Genomic DNA, 23,939 nt, shown 5'->3' with positions numbered 1-23,939 from the left:
ACCAGGGTAAAGGCACAGTGACCTTTAACCCCCACAGTGCAAGCAAAGGAGGTGCTTGGATCTTGTGATGCTGCTGGTGTAAGTCATGAAGCTTACAACTCTATTTTTAAAATTTTCAAATCTACTATGGAGGAAAAGTATAAGATATCTACAATTCCATTGCCAACACCGTGGTCTATACGGCTTGCACGTCAAGAAACAAACCAATGTGCTAGAGAAAAGCTTGGAGGATACCATTGTGTAAGTGGCACAATGACTTGGAAGAGTAAAAAGAAATATGGCATCCAAACGTTTGAGATGAATGCTTTCAATAATGTTTATGTGGATGTAGACAATTTGTAGAGAGCCATGGTAAAATTCTATGGGATGAGAGAAGAAGGTAAGAGAAATTCCCTCTTCACATTCAACTTTATTTCTTCTCATTTCTATATCCTTACTGTATTTCTCTTTCATTGTACACATGGCAAGCTAGTATTTGTTATAGAAATGGATGAAGCTCAGTTGGTAAAAGAACGCAAGCTAGAGAGGGTGAGCATTTGTATTATGAATGACACCTTGTGTTTTGCTCAAGGGGATGAGGAAGTTGAGCAGGGTTTCTCATTCCAATCTGAGAAGGACATATGGTGGCTTGCAACCTTTGAGACCCCAAAGGAGTGCCACGAGACATTGAAGTGGGTTTTGGAGAGAACCAGCATCCTGTTGATTATTCGAAGAAGAGGTAAGGCAAACATTAATAGTGGATGGGCATGGAATGTTTTAAGTTGAATGGCATCTAGCTAGTGATTTGAAGACCCTCAATTGCTTGTATGGTTGTGATACAGGTGCAGATGCAAAATGGACATGCTTGTATTGCACCCACTCTCAGAAGATGCAAAAGGGAAGACTACAGTGGGAAAATGGCATCCTTTCTTGCAACCAAAGTGCAGCCCCTGATCTTTACAAAAAGGACCCTAAGTGGGACCCCATTCTAGCAATTCCATTGGAGCAGGTACACGTGTGTACTTTGCATGCTAAATTGCATATACTTGATAAGTTACTCTATCTCGATCTAGTTTATGCTTGGAATTTGAGGCCACAGCATAAGTATTTGCACAATGCATTGCAAAAGCTGAAGAACTACTCTCACTAATGGGACTTCATGGAGGCAATGTGAAACTTAAGCAGGACAAGAAACAATCAAGAAAGACACAAAATCTTCTTGCTAAAGTGTCCATGGGTGGAGGAAAGGCAAGGAGGTTCTTGTCAAACCACAATGCTGATAAAGAAAAACATACATTGGCTCAAAGCACCCTAGGTTGGGAATACTAGAAAGCTTTGTGTGAGTGCACTACAAATCAAGGTTCACATCCGCGAATTGCTACTTTGAGAGCAAAATTATGGAAAAAGCTTGATGCATTTATAAAGTTGCTTAGACAACGTCAAACATATGAGCTTTATTATGAGAGATTCAGGACAGCATTAGGAGAATTCATATCATTGATGGTATAAGCATGGGGGGAGTCACATATTACACATTACATGGTAATCTTCCTTAGGTTGAAATTTTGTGCTTTAAACTTGAGTTAGCTTATGTCTCTAATACAATGTTTTTGTTTACATCATATTCTTTAAACACATGCACCATGGTTTGTGGAGCAATGGGGCCCTCTGTCCACTTGGAATACTCAAGGAATGGAGAAATCACACTATAGAGCAAAGGCAACATACTTCAAGAATACAAGGCATGGGGGTGGTATCGCGCGAAGCAATGCACTACACAAAATGTTTGTTTGGATTTATAGATGTCTAGAGGCCAGGACTCTCAAGCACGATAAGGTAGAGGTATCAAGTCTCGCAAAAGCAGTTCAACATGTCAAGAAGACAAGGAGATGTGCTACTTGGAAGTCCTCAATAGGGAGCCAAGGGGTTGCGCTTTGGTTGCAACATAGAGTCAGACAAGGGAGGCATTGGGTTTTAAGAGAGGCCCAAATGTAAAATGTTTGATGAATAGATTCAATACTATTTTGAGTCAATTATAAATTCCAAAATTCACGAATTTGTTTGAAAATTACAGAATTCATGTGTGACATGGCAGGGCAAAGGGGTGAGTGGGTTGGGAGGGAGGGTGGTGAAGATTAAGTATTATCGAACTGGCGACAAAAGACTAGGGGGGAGGGGGTGCCCTCAAAAAATCCTAATTTAAAAGAAAAACCCTAAAGTGCTTTTAAAAGACTATATAAAGCACTTCAAAACCCTAAAATCCCTCATTTATATGGCACGAGTTAAACAAAATGCTAGACCCACTGGATGCCATTTAGATGCTACTTGTTCTCTTCCTCACAACTCCATGGCCTCCGAACACACTACAAGCCCAATGACCAAGAGGGCAATGATCATCAGGAGTCCAAGCAACACGAGTCCCCACCATCCGACTCTCATGGGGGATCCTAGGGATCTCAGCACCATGAGGAGTCCCAGCATGATAAAGGTTTCAAGCACGATCAGGGGTCAGGCTCTTAGTCATTCCACACAACTAATTGTGGAAGTGAGAGGTCTCCTAAGAGGGTCAAAATAGTCCAGTCAATCGTGATCAACTACCCCTCCCTCCTCCGTGGGGTCCTGGCATGGAGCATCTAGACCAACAAGGGAAGAAAGAAAGGCAAAGAGAGGAGATGGAGACATTACAGGGGCCACAACAAGGGGAAGTATTTGGCAGGCTCATAGATATAATGAACCTTGACCCCAATCCTCCAACCAAGCAAACCGCATGGAAGAGCACCATCAACACTCTGTGCCTTGATATTATCAAATATGAGGAGCCTCTAGTACGAGTTGAGCAAGAGCCTTAGCCTGCTGTCTCACAGCCTCATGAAAAACACCTATTTCATTAATTTTGGACTGGTGCACTATCCAAATTCGTTTTGTGAGATAATTTTGGATAAAGCATTTTTAAAAAAGAGGCTCTTATAAAACAAAACTTAGAGTCAAAAAGTAAGATTAAAAAAAATCAAATTAGAAAAAATGATGTGACATGTTATTAAAACTAGAGTACATTAAAAAAAGAGGATATCACATTGTTAAAAGAGACAAAAAGTAAGATTTGAAAAAATCAAATTAGAAAAAATGGCGTGACATGTTATTAAAACTAGAGTACATTTAAAAAAAAGTATGACACATTTGTATAAGAAGTAGATCATGTAACTCAAAGCCATATGGTGTCAAAAAACACCTTCCATTAGCTCAGCCTAGAAGATTTCATCTTTGTCTCTCTTGTCTATTACAACTTTACATTAGAGAACTAAAAAGTCTTTGTGGAACTCTCGACAGTATGGTAAACATGATGAATTCAAAGTAAATGAAAGAATAAAACTATTTCTAGGTTAGGAGAACATAAGCCCTTGTGTTTGCTACATTGAGAGCGAAAGAAGGCTCTTATGTATGGTGTCTTCAAAGATTAAAGAAGACCCTTTCTAGCTTCTTTAGACCATATCTTTTCTCGAGGTATTATATATGCTATACAATGCCTAAAAACTAGCAATGCAATACAGACAGAGTGTTTCTACAATGAGGTCATAGCCAACACAATGGGAGGGATGCTGCCCAAGAGTGAAATGAATGAAGGTGGAGTACGTCACATGATCAATAGCATCATAGGAAATATGAAGAAATGTGAGAAGACTTGCGAGATGACTTGCCTCCTAATATTGACATGGAGAAATTAGGTTTTTGGGATTTGAAGTGGAAAGAGGAGAAGGGTAGAAGCAAGAGGGCAAAAGACATAGATTTACATTTCACTATTTCGAAGAGAGTGCTATATGAGCAATCAAAACATTCATGTGATCCATCTTCTGAGGCATGGTTAGCTATTGAGGGTAGTCGCGAGGATGCTTCTCACAAAGCACATTCATTTAGAAATGGCGATTGTTCAATTGTGTTAGGTATCCCCCATGAGGCTATAGAGGCGGGTGAGAATCTTAGTGCTAGCTCATTTGGAGTATGCTTTAAAGTCACTTTTAATGGCATCTCTTTCTTTCCTCGAAGTATTACTTATGCAACGAAGCGCTACAAAGGAAACATATCTCACACCTTAAAGTCATTTGACAAAGAGTATGGAATGCAAATATTACATCCAAGGATTGTGTCAGATGCATGGGATTTACTAGAAGCTTACCTTGGATCAACATTTTTCCATACTTCAATGGAGGGAGTATTGGAGACATGATGATGTAGCTACCCTTTGAGAAAAGGACTTTCAGAAATCAAGTGTTATTCTTGAAAGGCAATGGAGTCACTAGGAGAGAACCAGATCCAATACTAAGTGACGTATAGCTTACGAGATTTAAGGCATTTGTGGAAGCTACCCCAGACATCATACACGCATTGGTTGATGCATTAGTAGCTGTGCACCAAGAAGGCATTATACATTGTGATCTACACCCTTTCAATGTCATGCTAGATTTTATAAAGAATCATAGTCCACGGGTTGGCATCATTGATTGGGGATTGCTACTTTGATACACTGAATCAAGAGAAGCTATTAATTTTGTGAAGCGTACTTCAGATGTGGATGATGTGACTTGTAAGATCAAGAAGAGTACATCAATAAGACAAAATCGACTCTGGCCTTGGCAAGCTCTAGAGATAATCGACCCTGAGAACACCAATGCTTACAGTAAAGAATCTGATGTGTTTGCCATGGGATACATGATTAAAGAGGTTATTAATTTTTATAAGGAGTGTAAGGAATACTATTTCAAAGAGGATTACACAAAACAGTCGGCATGGAGTGGCAAGTTGCGGCAGATTTATTGCAATGCAACTAAGTATATATTTGTGGAAAAACAAAATAGAATGACAATGGCCGAGATGAATAATCGACTAGCAAGATTTAACACTCAACCCCATGCCTGTTTGCGGCCTACAGTTGAAATGATGCCTCAGTTTTATTAATCCGATTTTATTATAAAGCTACTCTCAGACAATTATGTTTATAAACTATAATGTTACTCTTTCAATGCATTTTGAATACTAGTATATGCATGTATACTATTTGAATTTAATAAAGTATTATAAAATATATTTATAAAAAATTCTCAAATTTTTATCTTCATGTTGTAACTTCTTGCATTTTGAATACTAGTATATGTGTTTATAGTATTTGAATTTAATAAAGTGTAAAGTGTCTTAGAATGTATTTTTTATTTTTTTTCAAAATTTTATATTTGTGTATTAGAATTGTGTATTAATTTGGGAAGAGTTTGTGTTTATTATGGTTAAACTCAAACCCATGAGTCATGCATACAAATTTTTATTATAATGATTAAATTGAAACTCACCAGTCATGCACAAATTGGCAATCTAAATTTTGAAGGTCATGCACACACGTGGAGGGGGGGTTATAATTAAGGTTCTCATTTTATTTTGAAGTACATCGGTCTGCTATCATTGCATCTTTTTTCAGCATTCAAGTGATTGACTATGATAATAAGGAGGAATTAGGTGTTGTTAGGGTGACAAGAGACATAGGTCATCCCACATTCTCTCATGTTCGTGAACAAATTGAAGGTGATGAGCTTCTATTGGAACCCTTTGAGTTTGTTGAGGATGAATATACAATAACCAAACAGCAAGAGGAATGATGGACAATCAGTGATCAACTCTTAGTGCATATCAAGAGAAGTCTATGCTGCATAGAGGAAACTCCTTATCCATGTAAAAGACATTGCACTCAACTAGCTGACGACATAAATCTTGATGCCCAAGTGCACATGTCTTCAAAGCTTTCTAGTAGATTACTGAGCCCAAGTATTCTTGAACTTTGACAATGTGAATTTGATAGAGTTAGATCAAAGCTAAAGGAAATGGTAGTGTCAAGGGATGATAAGTTTGAGTTGCATTCTGAGGACTTCAATGGGGTGCCCCATGTGCAAATTTGGTGTCATGAGTGTAATGAACTTTATGATAAAGGATTGATAGAAGGCAAGCATGCAACATACAATTGCTTCTCTAACTTCATGAGATTTCACATATTAGAAAGTAAAAATCATGAGCTCAAGTATATGGTTGCTTGAGGAATATGAAAAGAAGATATGCCCAAAGTAGTGCATCAACCGACAAAGGATGACAAAAAAGAGAGAAGATGCGATAGAGAAGATGAAATCTTTTATGTCAACAAATGAAGGTATTATTTGTTCCTTTATTCCTCAATTAGTATTTGCCATCTTCTTACATTAAGTCTCTTACTCATCTCCTATCATTTCAATAGGTTGGGATTTTGAGGTTGTTGAAGCTACAATACATGATTTTAAGGACAAAAGCTTGGTGAAGGTGCGATGCAAATATGATGATGGCTGGTTGTGTTTATGTCCTCCAAGATTTGTACACGGTTCTCAATGAACACACAAAGTCAAACTCTCATATCAAGTCGCTCATGAGAAAAGATGAAAATCCAAAGGTAGCACTCACTGGCTTGCGAGGGCATCCTTGAAAGGCTAAGGAGCATGATCCAAAGCAAAGATCTCTTAGCAACTTTTTGGTTTCAAAAAAAACTAGAAGCCCAAGTATGAGTGCTTTCTCTATTGATTCAAGTTTTAATAGAGAAAATGAATCTTCTTTTGTAAATTTTTACTTGCTATGTTGGGGCCTTTGGAGGCATGAGGTCAAAGTAGGTAACAAGTATGTCAAGATAAAGCCTTTCTTAGATGATCAATGTGGCGGGAAGTATTGGTTTATAGAGCATCATGTTAAGGTGACATTACATAATGGATGTACTGATATTCATGTGAATGGATGCTTTCGTCACATAAGTTGCATATGCATTTCACAAGATGGGCAACCCTTTAAAGGTTTTACATGCCACCATTGCAAGGGGATAGTTAAACTTGTTGACTTTAGAATGAGATTGTACAGAGAAGAGAAGGTTGAGAATAAGAGAGGAGATAGGGGTACCGGTTGTGGAAGAAGGCTAGATTATCTTACAAAGAGTGAGCTTAGAAATGCAACTCTTTTTGCTAAAAGTCAAGTAAGAGACCTTTCTAAGCAACTATGGTGGACAAAGTTTCAGGTTGCCATTCTTTTAGTAAGAGTCCACACTTAAGGGAAGCTAGCATAGAGTCTCTCAATCAAAAGGATGTAAAACAATTTTGCAACAATATAATCAAATCCCATAGATTGAAAAAGTTTGGTGGTAAAGTTGCCTTATGGGACTTTCTACAAGATGTTGCCACAAACATAATCAAGTCAAGTGCTGGACAAAGATATAGTGAGAACACAAAGGCAATATTTGAGGTTGCAAGGATGTGGGGAGGTCCAAGGTTACATGACTTGTTGAGTTCCAACCTCAATGGACCTTCTTTATCAACGACAAAGCGAGGGCAAAGACTTGCTACTCAGTTTGTACCTGGTATACATGGATATCTTTTTGATGCAATCACTAAAATTTATGAAAAAGAAAAACAAAAGCATGGAATCATGTCAAGGATTCCCTTCATCATAGTTGAAGATGAAACTGTAATAAAGAAGCAGATAAGGTAACCTCCTTTTTCTCTGAATTATTTTCATAATCTAAATCTTGTTTTTGAATGCAAGAGGATTGCATATGATCTTACAGACTTTGGCTTATTATTGCTTGTAGGTGGAATCCAAAGGATGACATGCTTGTGGGTTTTGATGGATATAAAGTAGATGATCATGAGTGCATGAGTACATGCATGATCAAAGTGGGAGAAGGACAAAAAGGATATGATCAGATTATTGATGCATTTCAAAATTGTGTCATTGGTGGATGTGCAAGAGTTTTTCTTGCCAATCCATTGCATGATGCACTCCCATGCTTGGTTCTTGCACTTCATTACATTTGCGGCCGATTTGATGCATGGGATGCTATTTTAAACTTATGGAATGAGAAGCTAAAGACCACGGTTGGTCCAATTATTGGACATGCATCTGATGGTGATAGTCAGCGAAGAACATTGGTGATCTCTGATTATCTAGATAAAAGAGGTAGTAGATTTGGGATAAAATGGGATGGATGGCCTCTCTCAGCAAAAGTTTTAGAAAATCAAGTTTTTGGGTTGCATGATCAAGATTTTGTACATAATGGAAAAAAGTTAGTCAATGTTCTTGACAAGCCTAAGCGTCAATTGGCTATTGGCAATGTTTGGATCACCTTAAATCATGTCATTATTGTGTATGATGATTTTTCTATCGACAAGCATATGCTAAGGGAGGGAGACATTAGGTGAGATGACCCCCAAAATTGGGGGCTGGAGCTCAAAGAATATGCAGTAGACAAGTGCAATGGTGCTTGGGAGAATCGGCAAACAATGATATTCATAGAAAAGAGAGGAGCATGCTAGGAACATAAGCTTATCTTGAAATTGCTGGAGACTACATCGACATCTTCTTATCTCCACATTTGAATCTTGTGGATCGAGCCTATCTTGTGGGCAAAGTCTCTTTTCTCTTTCAAATTTGGAGGTCTTGGATTGTTCATCATGCCAACTATACGTTGAATAGAAACTTCATAACTAAGGAAGCTTTCTTAGATGTGCAACTCTCATGCCATTTTGTGGTCCTACTAATCAAGTACTTTAGAGAATTTTATCTTGGCCTAAGGTGTCCTTTACATCTTACATGTTTAGATGTAGTTGAAATCTTCTTCAGCAAGATTGGAAGCATGGTGGGACAAGAACACGCTTATGACTTGGTGGATATGCTACATAGTGCAGGTAGTATGAATAGGCTTGCACACTTTGAATGCAAAGAGGATAGTCCTCTATTTACAAGGGCACATAAGAAGCAAGAACATGTCTGGAGAGAATTGAATCTCAAAGAGAGCATGCAAGAAGCTAATCTAGGGGACTATGAGTGTGTGTCAAGTGATGATAAAATCATCAAAGCATTGAAGAAGGGACTAAAAAGTGCTCAAGAAAGGTGTGAAAGTTTGCATATGAAGCCAAAGGGTGAGAATATGAAGTGGTGGATGGAACCTTGGTCAAATGGATTTACAAATGCATATTCACAAGAATCTGATTTTGAAGAAGGAGACCAATGTCAAGCAGATCATGTGTCAGAAATAGATGATAATGACAACGATGCCTCCACAAGTGAAATCAAGCATGTGGTGGATTCTCTCCTAGATGAACAAGAAGTAGTGAACCCAGTTGTTACCATTGATGGTAAAACTCTCTTCAAGTCCACATTGGTAAACCAACTTACTGGAAATACCACACTCTCTAGAGATAGACTCACAAGGGTTTGCCAAGGAGTATACTACTCTAAGGAAGATATACCTCTTGCTACATCAAATGAGAACCTATTTGGAATAGGTTCTAATTGTGCCGTATTCTTTCACGAAGAACACAAAACAAGGAAAAGAAAAAGGAAATGCAATCCAAGATCTTTGCAAAAAAAGAAAACACAAGCTATATGGTACCTTGGACGAGTTCAAAAAATAAGGAGAAAGGTTGGTGGGGGGTATGTGGAATATAAAAGAGGGTTCAACCTTTCAGATAGACCTTTTGGAGTAGAAGTCCAGCTTGCATGGTATTAAAAAGCAAAAGGTTCAAGATGCTTCACATATGACCTTACAGACCTTAACATGATAAATATTGAGAGCATAATTGCATTGGCAAAGCTCACCTATGAGTGTAATAGCAATAAGTATACTTTAGATGAGAATGATTGGAATGTATTCAATGACTTTGTAAAGGGGCATTAAACGCACTTGGTAGGGGCTTCTTTGTGGGTTTGATATGTCTTGGTAAGGGTTTTCATGGAAGAAAAAAAGTGGAAAGGTCTTCTAGAAATGTGACAAAGAAGAATGATATTTCCATCTTTTGCTTCTCTAACAATGACATGGAAAAAGTGGCAAGGCCAATCGTGAATGTGGCCGAAAGCATGGTGTTTTAGTTTTCTCTTCTCTACTCCTTCTCTAACAATAAAGACATGGAAGAAATTACTAAGTCTTAGATATACATTGTTTAAACAAGTTTCCAATCTTTCACCTAAGAAAGCTCTAGATGTTTGTATTTGGCAAGAAATAAATATTATATATCGTCATTGAATGCTTTGTAAAATTGGGTAATCTATATGTTGAGATATCAAGCTCCACTCGTGATATGCCAGGGTGACTATTGTGCATTTATGTCACCAACTTGTTAGCTGCAAATGCGGTTGGTACACCGCCCATGAATAATAGCTGGATGACAGCTATCTTTATGTACTCTAGTTCGTGGCTCAGTTCGTATGCCACATTAGTTAGTTGATTTTGGTTTGAGACCCACATATAGGGTTCTTCTATTTCTTTGTACTAGAGTTCTTTTGGCTTTCACAACTAAGAAGAGGAAAACTATTTTCAGCCTCCACCCTTGTGTGTATTCCCCCATTGTGTATGTGAGAAAGCTGCAAGTGAGACTCCTTCCTTCTCTCCCACTATCTTCACATGGTATTTCGTGGTAAGGAGCTCAAGAAAGCAAACCAAGTTCGCAGTGTCCTGGTAAGAGGACCAATGTTGCTTTCCTTTTTCGAGTTTGGGAGCAAATCTCTACAAGTAGCACAACCGAAAAGTGCAAGAGTGCATTGTCTCATATTGAGACACCCTTCACGATGTGGCAAGAGGGAAATATATGTTGCAGGGCCATTTTGAGGCCCGTTTTGGAGGCGGAAGTTCTCCACAAGCACTGAGAAAAAGGCCCTATTTTTGCTGTGTGACCACTGCTCTATAGGTCGGTGAAAAGTTGCTGCAAAAATTGCATCGTATGCCTGTGCACAGAGATACAGGGAGTTATAGAATCATCCTTATTGCTTGCCTGTTGATGCAAAATCATCACTAGGAAGTGACTGTGTGGTCAAACACCACTTTCGTTAGTTGTGCAGATTTGCCCTTGTGAGGCAGAAGCTGTGTTTTTTGCAGTGACAGAATATTTTGCGGTGTTCTATAATGGCGTCTGATTCTCTTTCACAGGTTGTCACTAAAAAGCTTGACAAGAACAACTTCCAAGCATGGAAGTTTAGAATGACGAATTTCCTTATGGGAAAAGGCTATTGGGAGCTCATTACAGGAAATAAAGAAGAACTAGTTCTTCCTAATGTTCCCAATCAACAGGAAATGCAGGCATTTAAAGGATGGCATGAGAGAGCCCGAAAAGTTATGTACTAGCTGTCTATCAGTATTTCAAATTCTATGATTATGCATATTCAAGATGCAAGTATGCCAAAGGAGGCATGGGATACTTTGGCAAAAATGTACAGCACAAGTACGCAAGCCAGGAGAATCAATGTGCAGAGAGAAAATATGACCATCAATGACTACCACATGAAGGTGAAGAAAATTGTAGATGCACTTACTTCCATTGGGTCGCGAGTGGAAGATGATGATTTAGTTTATGTGACCTTGAATGGTCTAGGAAAGGATTATGCACAGTTTCGGACATCCATTGCCATTCGTGAAAAATTTCTTGATTTTGAGGAGTTGTTTGCTCTTCTAATTTTTGAAGAGTAGAGAAATGGTGGTGCATCTTCTTTAGGAGGAACTTCAAAAGAAACTGTCTTCTACTCAAATGCTCGAAGAGGTAGAGGCAAAGTTAGAGCAGGCTGATCTGGAGGCCATGATAGAAATCAGAATATGCAACAAACTCAAGAAAACCAATCCTATGGAGGAGGACGTGGTAACTCTAGAGGCAAGGGGAGCCAAAGAGGTCGTGGTGGATGGCAGAGAGGCCAAAATGCAAACAGCAATGTTGAATGCTACTACTATGGTAAAATGGGTCATATGGCTCAAGACTGCTATAAAAAGCAGAATGACTGTTAGATAGCAATGCTCCACTCTCAAGATACTACATGGGAACTAGCTAACTCTACTTGTAATCCCCCCATATGAGGAGAAGGCATTTGAGTAGCTTGGTTATCCGGTAGGTCCTGGTTTGGACACTAGTAGCTCGATGCCATGCCCACTTTTGCTCGGCTTCGACGGGGAGCATGGCACCGACAGTTGCACCTCCGAGCATGGCCCCTCGACGTTACATCGATGGTTCACGGTGTTTCTCATGGATGTCTGTCAATGATCCTTCTGTAGGTTCACCTATGGAAACCTTGTTACGACTTCTCCTTCCTCTAAATGTGAGACTTTTTATACTAAAATCTATGCTTCATAGATTCTAATTTTGAATTATGTAATTTTGTTAGATGTTTTGGTGCACTCATTGAATGCTAACTAGATATGGTCCAATCATATTATTTATGCACATCTTCATGGCTCAAATCTTCCAATGTGTGGCCTGATGGTTGGATGGCTTCAGATAGAGTTGGCACACCACCAACTAGGCTACATGCAAGTGTGGGAAGGCATCCCTTGACTGACCGCACTGAGGGTAGATGGAGCATTTCTCAGGGTAGCCCACTCTCAAGTTGCAGGGCCTGTTTGGAGCCTCAGATGATCCCAAATGGCTGTGGGCTCAATGGGGATCGTAGATTAGTTGCTCTGTTTTATGCACTGGTTCTATCATATGGTCGGTGGCCTATTTCGGGACTGACCCCCAGTCGACCATTTTGGGCGGATTGGGTTGGCCACCCAATTGAGCCTAACCAACTACGACTGGTGGCTATATAAGAGCAAGCATGTAAAGCCCATTTCATCACTAGCTATAGCAACCCTGATTCCTTAGCATCTAGCCTCTGTCTTCTACTATTTCTAGCACGCCATCGAAGCTTCTTTCACAGGAGCACACGGTTGGGAGGCAGTGCCATCTATTGTCTCAGTTCTACAGTAATCAAATTTTTTATTCTCCATACTATCTTGTATTCTCTCTTGCATACGAGATCCTATGATCTGTTGAGCACAGACATTGTATTATTTTCTTACATGGTATCAGAGCCGAGACTCTAGCAAGAAGATTTGGTAGTGTGTTTCTATTTGCGAGTAGATTGTGAGAGATGGCCCAGCTCGCAAGACTGCGAATCCCACCGTTCTGCAAAAGCAGAAAGTTGGACGGCTCTAACTATCCTCTCTGGAAGTTCAAGATGAAGACCATCCTAAGCACATATGAGCTTTGGGACACTGCTACTGGGGTGGACGTGAGGCCGGTTCTGAGACCGGATCTAGCCAATGCAAGACAACAAATAGTACCAACTGCAGATGAGATTCTCGCGTGGACAAGAAGAAATGCCGATGCGCTGTGTTCTATTGTCTGCAGTGTTAGTGATTCTGTCATGGCATTAATTCAACATGTCACCACAGCGGAGGAGGCATGGACGGTCTTGAAAAATCAGTACAAGACCACGAATCAAATGCGGATTTAGAATCTGGAGAATCAACTCACAAACGAGAAGTTGTCTGAGTCTGAAGCGGCAGAGAAGTTCATCACTAGGGTGAAGAATTTGCGCAATCAGATGACTGTGATTGGCATCACCATCACCAGCGAGAATCTAGCACAAAGGTGCATACGGATTCTCCCACCAAAGTATGACGGTCTTGTTATGGTGCTGAATATGTAGAACAGAAATCTGCCCTTCAACTTTGAGGATTTCAAGGCGATGCTTCTGGAGGAGGAGATGCGTTAAAAGATGAGAACTAGAGAAGATTTGGCTTTCTGGACTAGATCAAAGAAAGGTAAGGGTAAGGACTCTAGTAACCCATCTTCTTTTGATGATAAAAAGAGAAAGAAGAAGATCGAGTGCTTCTATTGCAACAAGGCAGGGCACTAGCAGAATGAGTGCTACAAGAAGATTGCAGATGAGAAGAACGGAGTGAAGAAAGAGTCTAGCAATAGCACGCAGGTAGTACCAATAGAGCTGTTTGTAGCAATTGAGGAGATTTGCACGGAGGCAGTTCATGTACCTGTGGATGAACCTTGGATCATTGACAGTGGTGCATCGCACCACATGACCAGTCAAAAGGATTGGTATACCTCTCTACAGCCAATAGGGAATGACATCGTGGTAGCAGTCGGCAATGATGCAAAATGTCCAGCAAAAGGAAAAGTTATGATTGCTCTCAAGTCAAATGGAGTTGTAAAATAGTTGTCCGATTTCTTTATGTGCCAGATATTAAGAGGAACTTATTGTCCGTTTCTGCGATCACGGATCAGGACCTCAAAGTTCAATTCATTCAATTCGATAAGAATGGTGCATAGATCTTGGATCTTCAAGGAAAGGTCATTGGTAAAGGTACATGGTGCAACAACATTTACAAACTCTCAGCTTTCAATGCTCGAGTGGATGTGAAGAACACTAAGCTATGGCATGAGAGGTTTGGTCATCTAAACCTTAGTTCTTTGAAGGAGATGCATAAAAGTGGAATGATTGCAGACCTACTAGAAATTTTAGATCTGCTCGATGTATGTGAAGCTTGCATGATGGACAAGCAGCATCGATAGCCCTTTCCTAAAGAGGCCAGCAGGGCAAAGGCTTCTCTAGAGCTCGTTCACACGGAGCTCTGCAGAAAGATGGAGATGGAAGCTTTGGGTGGTTCCTTCTACTTCATGATGCTGATCGACAACTACAGTAGAAGGATATGGATATACTTCCTGAAGACGAAAGATGAGGCTTTCAGTAGGTTCAAGGAATGGCATGTAATGGTCAAGAAAGAATCGGGGAGGAAGGTGAAGAAGCAGAGATCAGACAGAGGTGGAGAGTTCACATTGACTGAATTCGAAAGTTACTGCAAAAGTCAACGAATCAAGAGAGGCAGAAACCCCCACCACATACATCACAGCAAAATGGAGTAGCAGAACGCAAGATGCGCGTCATCTGTGAAATGGGCCAGAGTATGATGAAAGGGAAAGATTTGCCAAAGACTTTCTGGGATGAAGCATGTAACACTGCAGTTTACATCCTCAATTGTAGCTACACAAAGGCTGTGAATAGGATGACTCCACTGCAAGCCTTTTCTAATAAGAAACCTTCAGCTGCACATTTCTGAGTTTTTGGATGTGATTGTTTTGTGCATGTCCCTGATGCTACCGGGACCATTGGGAACTGAAGAGCCGGAAGTGTATTTTCTTGGGCTACAGTCATTAAGGAGCCCCTCTTCTCTCTCTGAATCTCTCTCTCTCTCCCTCTCTCCTCTCTCTCTTTCTCTCCCTCCCTACTCTTCTCTCTCATTTCTCATTCTCTCTCTCCCTTTGGCAGCCACGGCTGCCAAGAGCCCCTCTTCTCTCTCTTAATTTCTCTCTTTCCCTCTCTCCTCTCTCTTTCTCTCCCTCCCTATTCTCTCTCATTTCTCATTTTCTCTCTCTCTCCCTCCCTCTCTCTCTCTCTCTTTCTTTCTCTCTCCCTTTCTCTCTCCCTCCTCTCTTCTCTCTCATTTCTCTCTCTCTCTCTCTCCCTCTCCCTCCCTACTCTCTCCCTCCCTCTAGCAGCCATAGCCGCCAGGAGACCCTCTTCTCTCTCTTAATCTCTCTCTCCTCTCTCTCTTTCTTTCCCTCCCTACTCTTCTCTCTCTGAATCTCTCTCTCTCTCCCTCTCTCCTCTCTCTCTTTCTCTCCCTCCCTACTCTTCTCTCTCATTTCTCATTCTCTCTCTCCCTTTGGTGGCCATGACTGCCAAGAGCTCGTATTCTCTCTCTTAGTTTCTCTCTTTCCCTCTCTCCTCTCTCTTTCTCTCCCTCCCTATTCTCTCTCATTTCTCATTTTCTCTCTCTCTCTCTCTCTCTCTCTCTCTCTCTCTCTCTCTCTGTCTCATTTCTCATTCTCTGTCTCTCTGTCTCTCTCTCCCCTCCTCATTTCTCTCTCATTTCTAATTCTCTCTCTCCCTTTGGCGGCCACGGCTGCCAAGAGCCCCTCTTCTCTCTCTTAATTTCTCTCCTTCCCTCTCTCCTCTCTCTTTCTCTCCCTCCCTATTCTCTCTCATTTCTTATTCTCTCTCTCTCTCTCTCTCTCTCTCTCTCTCTCTCTCATTTCTCATTCTCTCTCTCTCTCTCTCTCCCCTCCTCAAGAGTCCCTCCCTACTCTCTACTCTCTACTCTCTAGCTCCCTCCCTACTCTCTACTCTCTCCTCTGGCAATAAGACTTTTCATTCTCTCTCTTTCTCTCCGTCCTCCCTCTTCTATCTCTTAATCTCTCTCTCTCCCTACTCTCTTTCACTCTTTCTCTTCCTCCCATCTCTCTCTTAATTGTTCTCTCTCCCTCCTTCTCTTTCTTTCTTTCTTTCTCTCTTTCTCTCTCTTTCTCTCTCTCTCTCTCTCTCTCTCTCTCTCCCTCCCTCTCTCCTAGTCTCCCTCCCTCTCTCTCCTTCTCTACCTCCCCTCTCCTCTTCTCTGTCTCTCTGTCTCTCTCTCTCTCTCTCTTCAAATTTACAAACTCAAATTTCAATAAGAAACTAATTGAAATAGAACTCAAAAACTCAAATCAGAAACTAATTTAAAAAGAATTGTAATGCCTACTAAAAAAACCCCCTCCTCTCGCTGCCACGGCCGCCAGGAGTTTTCATTCTCTCTCTCTCTCTCTCCGCCCCTCTTCTCTCTCTTAATCACTCTCCCTCCCTCCCTCTCTTCCTTCTCTCTCTCTCTCTCTCCCTCTCTCTCTCTCTCTCTCTCTCTCTCTCTCTTTCTCTCTCTCTCTCTCTCTCTCTCTCTCTCTGTCTCTCTCTCTCTCCTACTTTCTCTCCCTCCTTTCTTTTCTCTCTTGATCTCCTGCTCTCTCTCTCACACTCTCTCTCTATCTTCTCTCTCTCTCTAGCTCTCTCTTTCTCTCTATCTCTCTTTTCGAATTTAGAACACAAATTTCAATAAGAAATTATTTGAAATAGAACTCAAAAACTCTAACAAGAAACTAATTGAAAAAGAATTGTAAGTAAAGAAAAAGAATTACAAGAAGATATGTAGAATTGTGAGTAAAGAAAAAGAATTGCAAGTACCTGGAAAAAGTGAAAAAAGTAAGGCTCCGCTTATCCTTGCTATTCCGCTCTTGGTTGCTTCCATGAAATGAGGAGAGAATGAGAATGAATGAATGGAAAGAAGTGTATATATAAGAAAAACTAGCCCACTCCTCCCACTCACGAATAAATTTGAATTTTAAAAAAAGAGAGGGAAATTTGAATTCATTCTTCTAGATAAATTTGAATTCAAAATTGTATTTAACATTCTTCTTGACACTATTTGATTTGTGTTCGACATTCCTCTCGTATGTCCCTCTTCATTCTTCTCGTACATCTCTTCTTATTTGTCGCTCTTGCTCGTGGTAGGCTCTTGTTTATCACTCTTGCTCATGGGTTGTTCTACTCTTAGTTGTAAGAATTCGACCTCTCTCCCTCTACTCCTCTCCTCTTCTCTATGTAGTGGGCTCTCTCTCTCTCTAGTCACATATCTCTCTCTCCCTAGTTGCATACATTCCTCTAGTCGCATACCTTCCTCTCTCCCTCAAGTCTTCTCATCTCTCCTCTCTCTCTAGTCGCTTACCTTCCCCTCTCCCTAAAGTCTTCTCATCTCTCCTCTCTCTCTAGTAGTGTTTCCCTCTCCATCATGTCTTCTCACCCCCCTCTCTCTCTAGTCGTGTACCTTCCCTCTCCACTTCCACTCTAACTCCTCTCCACTCCCATCTTCTCTCACCTGGGGGCCACGGCCCCCAAGAGCCCTCTCTCTCTCTTCCTTCTCTCTCTCTCCTCCCCTCCCCTTCCCTCCTCGCTCTCACTCCTCTCCCTTCCTTACTCCTCTCACTCTCCTCTCATCCATGGGGGCCATGGCTGCAGGGGCTTCTATCTCTCTCTCCTCTCCTCCCCTCTCTCTCTCTCTCTCTCCTCCCCTCATTCCTCCTCACTTCTCTTTCTCTCTCCCTCCTCTCCCTCCCCTCATTCTCTCCCTCTCCTCTCCCTTTCCTCACTCCTCTCACCCTGGGGGCCGCGGTAGCCAGGACCTCTCTCTCTCTCTCTCTCTCTCTCTCTCTCTCTCTCTCTCTCTCGCTCGCTCGCTCGCTCTCTCTCTCTCCCTCCCTCCCCTCCCTCCTCTCACTCCTCTCTCTCTCTCTCTCTCTCTCTCCCCTCATTCTCTCTCGCTCCTCTCCCTTTCCTCACTCCTGTCACCCTAGGGGCCGCAACCGCTAGGAACCCCCCCTCTCTCTCTCAGTCTCTCACTCTCTCTCTCTCTCTCTCACTCTCTCTCTCTCTCTCTCTCTCTCCCCCCTCCCTCCTCTCTCTCTCTCTCCCCTCCCTCTCTACGTTGCCTCCCCCTTCTTTCTCTCTCCCTCCTCTCTCTCCCCTCATTCTCTCTCTCTCCTCTCCCTTTCCTCACTCCTCTCACCCTGGGGGCCGTGGTCGCCAGGACCCCCCCTCTCTCTCTCTCTCGCTCTCTCTCTCTCTCTCTCTCCCTCCCCTCCCTCCCCTCACTCCTCTCTCTCTCTCCCCTCCCTCTCTACCCGCCTCCCCCTCCCGCTGCCTCCCCCTATCATCGCCCCCTCACCCGCCCGCCGCCTCCCCCTACTGTCGCTCCCCCCTCTCGCCTCCCCCTACCCCATCGCCCCTACCCTGCCTCCCCCCTCCCACCTCCCCCTACCACTGCTCCCCCTACCACCGCTCCCCTACCCCTGCTCCCCCCTCCTGCCCCCTCAACCTCCTGCCGCCTCCCCCTATCGCCGCTCCCCCATCTCGCCTCCCCTTACCCCTGCTCCCTCCTCCCGCCTCCCTACCCCCTACTGCCCCTACCCCCGCTCCCCCTTCCCCCTACCTTGCCTCCCCCTCCTGCCACCTCCCCCTACCACCGCCCCCTCACCCTCCCGCCACCTCCCCCTACCATCGCTCCCTCCTCTATTGTTGCCTCCCCCTCCTATCACCCCCTACCGCCGCCCCTCTCGCCACCTCCCTACCCCATACTGCCCCCTACTCCCACTCCCGCCTCCCCTTACCCTGCCTCCCTGTCCTGCTGCCTCCCCCTACCACTGCCCCCTCACCCTTCTACCGCCTCCCCCTACCGCCGCTCCCCCCTTTGCCACCGCCTCCCCTCCTGCTGCCTCCCCCTACCACCACGCCTCTCGTCGCCTCCCCTACTGCCTCCCCCTCCTGCCGCCTCTTCCTTTCCTCCCTCTCTCTCCCCCTCCACCACTCCATCCCCCCACCTCCCTCTCGAACCTCTCTCTCTCATACCCCCCTCTCTCTCTCTCCTCCCTCCCTCCTTTCCTCCCTCTCTCTCCCCCCTCCACTTCCCTCTTCCTCTTGGAGGCCGCGGCCCCCAAGGCTCCTCTCCTTCTCTCTAAACTTTATCTCTCTCTCTCTCTAGTTCCTCGCACCTCTCTCTCTCCTCCCTCCCTCCTTTCCTACTGATCTCTCCCCCCTCCACTTCCCTCTTCCTCCTGGAGGCCGCGGCCCCCAAGGCTCCTCTCCTTCTCTCTGAACTTTCTCTCTCTCTCTCTCTCTGTAGTTCCTCTCTCTCTTTCTTTCTTTCTCTCTCTTCAAATAAAAAAACAAATCTACAAAACTTAGATAAAGAATTAATCAAAAAAATTTACAAGTACGTGGAAAAAGTTTGTAACTTTGCTCTTTCTTGCTTTCTTGCTCTTCCTTCCTTGCTTTCTTGCTCGTCCTTGCGTTCTTGCTTCAATGAATGAAATGAGGGGAGAATGAATGAAGAAGGAAGACTATATATAAGAAAAACTAGGTTTTCCTCCTCTCCTATTGGCTTTCCATTCCTCCCCTCTCTCCTATCGGCTTTCCATTCCTCCCCTCTCCCATTGGCTCCCATTAGTCCCCCTCTCCCATTGGACCCCCATCCCTCATCCCAATCTTCCATTGGCCCTCCCCCCATCCATTTCTTCTTCCTCCCCCATTCTCACCACTCCCATCCCACATTTCCACCATGTCCCATACTCCTCCCATTTCCCCATCCCACCCTTCCATTTCCCAAGATCCCATATTTCCCTATCTCACCCTCCTCTTTTTCATCCCCTATTAACTCCCCTCACTCATTTCACTCCCTTATTATCCTACTCCCCTATTACCTCCCCCTCTCCCATTCCATTCCTCCCTCCCCACTCTCACTTCCACTTCCCATTACTCACTTGCCATTTGCAAACTATTAATATATTATTATACTATTTTTTATACTTATTGTCATACACCCCTATTACCTCTCCTCTCCCATTCCACTCCTGCCTCCTCACTCCCACTTCCACTTCCCATTACTCACTTGCTATACACATTTGCAAACTATTAATATATTATTATACGATTTTTTATACTATTTGCAAACTTACATATGGGCAAAATCACAGGTGTCAAAGCGATCCTATCATGGTCATACAACTGTGCTTTTATTCAAGGGCATATTTACAAGGGTGTATTTATCCTCATCAACAAGCTTATTTATACTTTTATTTTGACACAATACTCAAGGTATGAAGTGCATGATTTGTGCACTAGGTGTTTACTTTGTTGTATCGAAATTGTTTGCCACACACACACACACATACCGATAATTTGCTAATATTATCGCATCTACATTTCTCCAGTGGGCACAAAACTTTGTACACGCCTCAACCTAGGTCATATTGACTTGGATACAAATTGGTGCACCCATCTCATAAGTACTTGTTCGGATAACACACCTTCAAACGTATTTTATGACGATTGTGCATAACACTAGGAACAAAATGTTGTATAATGTGTGATTGACTATGCAAACAATGGACACAAGACTTTGCATGTTCCTCAACCTCGGCAGTATTGACTTGTGTGCAAAGTGGCATTCCCATCCAAGAAGTACTTGTTTGAAAAACACACCTAGGATCGTGTTTTTTGACGGTTCTACATGATACTAAGGCAAAAACAGTATTTAATACTCAATCTACCATGCAAAGCATATCCAATGGGCATAATACTTTGCACGTGCCTCAAAAGCAGTGGTATGGTGTTCCATGCAAAGTGGAACACCCATTCAATAAGTACTTGGTATGATAATACACCTAAGAGCATGTTCTTTGACGGATGTGCATAACACTAGGGGAAAAACGTTGTATAATGTGTGATCCCCCATGCAAAGGATATCCGATGGGCACAATACTTTTCCTATGCCTCAACCTAGGTGGTATTGAAATGTTCTCAAAGAGGCACACCCATCTGATAAGTACTTGGTCAGATAACATACTTAAGGGCGTGTTTTTTTGCAGATGTGCATATCACTACGGCAAAAACGGTGGATAATACGTGATCGACCATGCAAAGCATATCTGATGGTCACAATACTTTGCATGCACCTTCACCTATTTGAAACGGACTTTCGTGCAAAGTGGAGCACCCATTCCATAAGTACTTGATCAAATAACATACCTAGCAGCATGCTTTTTTACGGATGTGCATGACACTAAGGCAAAAACGGTGTTTTATGCTTGATCGACAATGCAAAGCATATTCGATGGCCATAATACTTTGCACACACCTTAAACTAGGTGAATTGACTTACATGCAAAGTGGAGTGCCCATCCCATAAGTACTTGATCAAATAACGTACCTAGTAGCGTGTTTTTTTACGGATGCGCATGACACTAGAGCAAAAATGGTATTTAATGCTCGATCGACCATGCAAAGGATATCTGATGGGCACAATACTTTTCCTATGCCTCAAATGGGTGGTATTGAGATGTTCTCAAAGAGGCACACCCATCCGATAAGTACTTGGTCAGATAACATACCTAAGGGCATGTTTTCTTCAGATGTGCATATCACTAATGGAAAAATGGTGGATAATGCATGATCGACCATGCAAAGCATATCTGATTGTCACAATACTTTGCACGAACCTCAACCTAGTTGAAATATAATTGTGTGCAAAGTGGAGCCCCATTCTGAGAAGTACTTGTTTGAATAGTTAACACACCTAGGATCGTGTTTTTTATGGTTGTGCACGACACTAAGGCAAAAACAATGTTTTATGCTTGATCAACAATGCAAAGCATATCTGATGGGCATACCACTTTTCACACACCTTAAACCAGGTGTAATTGACTTACATGCAAAGTGGCATTCCCATCCCATAAGTACTTGATTGCATAACACACCTAGTAGTGTGTTTTTTTACGGAGGTGCATGACACTAAGGCAAAAATGGTAATTAATGCTCGATCGAAAATGCAAAGCATATCCGATGGGCACAATAATTTGCACACACCTTCAAATAGACGTAATTAACTTACATGCAAAGTGGCGCACCCATCCCATAAGTACTTGATCAGATAACATACCTAGCAACATGTTTTTTTATGGATGTGCATGACACTAGAGCAAAAATGGTATTTAATGCTCGATCGACAATGCAAAGGATATTCGATGAGCACAATACTTTTCCTATGCCTCAACCTAGGTGGTATTGACATGTTCTCAAAGAGGCATACCCATCCGATAAGTACTTGGTTAGATAACACACCTAAGGGTGTGCTTTTTTTTGGATGTGCATATCACGAGGGAAAAAATGGTGTATAATGCATGATCGACCATAGAAAGCATATCCGATGGTCACAATACTTTGCACGCACATCAAACTAGTTGAGATTGACTTGCATGCAAAGTCGAGCCCTCACCTGAGAAGTGCTTGTTTGAATAACACACCTAGAATCATGTTTTTTAATGGTTGTGCATGACGCTAAGGCAAAAACGGTGTTATATGCTTAATCGACAATGCAAAGCATATCCAATGGGTACAATAATTTGCACACACCTTAAACCAGGTGGAATTGACTTACATGCAAAGCAACATGTCCATCACATAAGTACTTGATCGGAAAACATACCTAGTAACATGTTTTTTTACGGATGTGCATGACACCAAGGCAAAATTGGTATTTAATGCTCGATTGACCATGCAAAGCATATTCGATGCGCAAAATAATTTTTCTACACCTCAACCTAGGTGGTATTGACATGTTTTCAAATAGGCACACCCATCCGATAAGTACTTGGTTAGATAACACACCTAAGGGCGTGTTTTTTTACGGATGTGCATATCACTAGGGGAAAAATGGTGTATAATGCGTGATCGAAAATGCAAAGCATATCCTACGGTCACAATACTTTGTATGCACCTCAACCTAGTTGAAAGAGACTTACATGCAAAGTGGAGAGCCCATCCGATAAGTACTTATTTGAATAACACACCTAGGACCGTGTTTTTTTATGGTTGTGCATTATACTAGAGCAAAAATGGTGTTTTATGCTTGATCGACAATGCAAAGCATATCCGATGGGCATAATACTTTGCACACACCTTAAAATAGGTGAAATTGACTTACATGCAAAGTGCCATGCCCATCCCATAAGTACTTAATCGGATAACATACATAGCTGCGTGTTTTTTTACAGATGTGCATGACACCAAGGCAAAAATGGTATTTAGTGCTTGATCGACCATGCAAAGCATATCTGATGGGAAAAATACTTTTAATACACCTTAACCTAGGTGGTATTGACATGTTCTCAAAGAGGCACACCCATCCGATAAGTACTTGGTCAGATAACACACCTAAGGGCGTGTTTTTTTGCAGATGTGCATATCACTATAGGAAAAACGGTGTATAATGCATGATCGACCATGCAAAGCATATCCTATGGTCACAATATTTTGCACACAACTCAATATAGTTGAAAAAATCTTGCGTGCAAAGTGGAGCCCCCATCCGATAAGTACTTGTTTGAATAACACACCTAGGATCGTGTTTTTTTATGGTTGTGCATGACAGTAAGGCAAAACCGGTGCTTTATGCTTGATCGACAATGCAAAGCATACCCCATGGTCACAATACTTTGCATAAACCTTCAACTAGGTGGAATGGACTTACATGCAAAGTGGCGCGCCCATCCCAGAGGTACTTGATCAGATAACATACCTAGCATCGTGTATTTTTATGGATGTGCATGACAAGCAGAGACCCATTTGAGAAGTACTTGTTTGAATAACACACCTAGGACCGTGTTTGTTTATATTGTGCATGACACTAAGGCAAAAACGGTGTTATATGCTTGATCGACAATGCAAAGCATATCTGATGG

The sequence above is a fragment of the Dipteris shenzhenensis genome, chromosome 10 (genome assembly GCF_047967505.1).
Source record: "Dipteris shenzhenensis isolate YYH24624 ecotype China chromosome 10, Dip_SZ_1.0, whole genome shotgun sequence".
NCBI lineage: Eukaryota > Viridiplantae > Streptophyta > Polypodiopsida > Gleicheniales > Dipteridaceae > Dipteris > Dipteris shenzhenensis.
This window is presented reverse-complemented; position numbering follows the sequence as displayed.